Source organism: Triticum urartu, chromosome 7 (genome assembly GCF_003073215.2).
Source record: "Triticum urartu cultivar G1812 chromosome 7, Tu2.1, whole genome shotgun sequence".
Taxonomy (NCBI): domain Eukaryota; kingdom Viridiplantae; phylum Streptophyta; class Magnoliopsida; order Poales; family Poaceae; genus Triticum; species Triticum urartu.
Genome location: NC_053028.1, coordinates 597,298,906 through 597,301,326, shown reverse-complemented (window position 1 = coordinate 597,301,326; position 2,421 = coordinate 597,298,906).

Sequence of the window (2,421 nt, the reverse complement as noted above, 5' to 3'; positions counted from 1 at the left end):
TCTTAAAGTCTCTCTCTTTATCAGGAGAGCCCTGGCCGAACTACGGTCAGCAAGGATGGGATACAGACGGTGAGGAAATTCAAAACCCACCCACCACCCACTTGGTAGCCACTATCGACGATTTAACCGACATGCTTGACTTCAGCTCCGAAGACATTGACGGCATGGACGACAATATAGGAGACGAACAGGAACCAGTACCTGTAGGGCGCTAGAACGCCACCTCGTCATATGACATATACATGGTGGATACTCCAAAAGACGGAGATGGCGATGGAACAATGAGGGATGACGCCCCCAAGAAACAGTCAAAGCGCCGACGTCAGCGGCGCTGCTCTAAATCCCGCCAAGGCACAAACGGTGATTCCGGCACGGGAGATAATACTACCCCGGATAACGCCGAAGAACACCCACCCCAGCAAGATTCGGCACAGGAAGATGGAAAAGCCAGCCCTCATGAGAGAGCGGCAGACCGAGAGGTCGAGGATGATAACTATACTCCTCCCTTCGAAGACGAGGCAAGCCTCGATGACGACGAATTCGTCATACTATCAGACCCTGCCGAACAAGAGCGCTTTAAACGCAGGCTTTTAGCCACGGCAAGCAGCCTCAAGAAAAAGCAGCAACAACTTAGAGCTGCCCAAGAATTGCTAGCTTACAAATGGACTGAAGACCTTGCGGCCAAAGAGTATGAACTCGAACGCCCCTCCAAGAGTTACCCGAAGCGCAGGTCACTACCCCGATCAGAAGAGGAAGAACCTACATCACCAGCGCATGACATGGCAGACCGGCCACCTCGCGGCCGCGACAGAGAGGCCTCTCAGCCTTCCACCCAAGCCACGCCCCGACGCCGCACAACTAAGGCGCGGGAAAATGCGCCCGACCTGCGGGACATACTGGAGGATAAGGCAAGACAAACAAGATCGATCTACGGATCGCGCAGGCGCCCTACGGCATGTGACAATCTTCACGACGGATACAACAAATCCGGCCGGGCCGAACACAACAAACATAGCTCTTTCGAGCTGCGTCGTGATATAGCCCAGTACAGAGGCGCCGCGCACCCGCTATGCTTCACGAATGAAGTAATGGATCATAAAATCCCAGAGGGCTTCAAACCCGTAAACATCGAATCATACGATGGCACCACAGACCCGGCGGTATGGATTGAGGATTATCTACTTCGCATCCACATGGCACGCGGCGATGATCTCCACGCCATCAAGTACCTCCCGCTCAAACTTAAAAAACCGGCTCGGCATTGGCTTAACAACTTGCCAGAAGACTCAATCGGTTCTTGGGAGGACCTGGAAGCTGCATTCCTCAACAACTTCCAGGGCACTTACGTGCGACCGCCGGACGCCGACGACTTAAGCCACATAATTCAGCAGCCAGAAGAATCAGCCAGACAATTCTGGACACGGTTCCTAACTAAGAAAAACCAGATAGTCGACTGTCCGGACGCAGAGGCCCTAGCAGCCTTCAAGCATAACATCCGCGACGAGTGGCTTGCCCGGCACCTGGGACAGGAAAATCCGAAATCCATGGCAGCCCTCACGACACTCATGACCCGCTTTTGCGCGGGAGAAGACAGCTGGCTAGCTCGCAGTAGCAACCTATCAAAGAACCTTGGTAATTCGAATACCAAGGACAAAAGTGGCAGGACACGTCGAAGCAACCAAAAGTGCCGCGTTAACAACGACAGCAATGAAGACACGGCAGTCAATGCCGGATTCAGAGGCTATAAATCCGGTCAACGGAAAAAGCCATTCAAAAAGAATACTCAGGGCACGTCCAGTTTGGACCGAATACTCGATCGCTTGTGCCAGATACATGGCACCCCCGAAAAGCCAGCCAATCACACCAACAAGGATTGTTGGGTGTTCAAGCAGGCAGGCAAGTTAAGAGCCAAAAACAGAGACAAGGGGCTGCACAGCGACGACGAGGAGCCCAAGCCGCCGAACAATAATGGACAGAAGGGCTTTCCCCCACAAGTGCGGACGGTGAACATGATATACGCAACCCACATTCCCAAACGGGAGCAAAAGCGTGCGCTACGGGACGTATATGCGATGGAGCCAATCGCCCCAAAGTTCAACCCATGGTCCTCCTGCCCAATCACTTTTGATCGAAGGGACCATCCCACTAGCATCCGTCACGGCGGCTTCGCCGCATTGGTTCTTGACCCAATCATCGACAGATTTCACCTCACAAGAGTCCTCATGGACGGTAGCAGTAGCCTGAACCTGCTTTATCAGGACACAGTGCGGAAAATGGGCATAGATCCCTCAAGGATCAAACCCACAAGAACGACCTTTAAAGGCGTCATACCAGGTGTAGAAGCCAACTATACAGGCTCAGTAACACTCGACGTGGTCTTCGGATCCCCGGACAATTTCCGAAGCGAAGAGTTAATCTTCG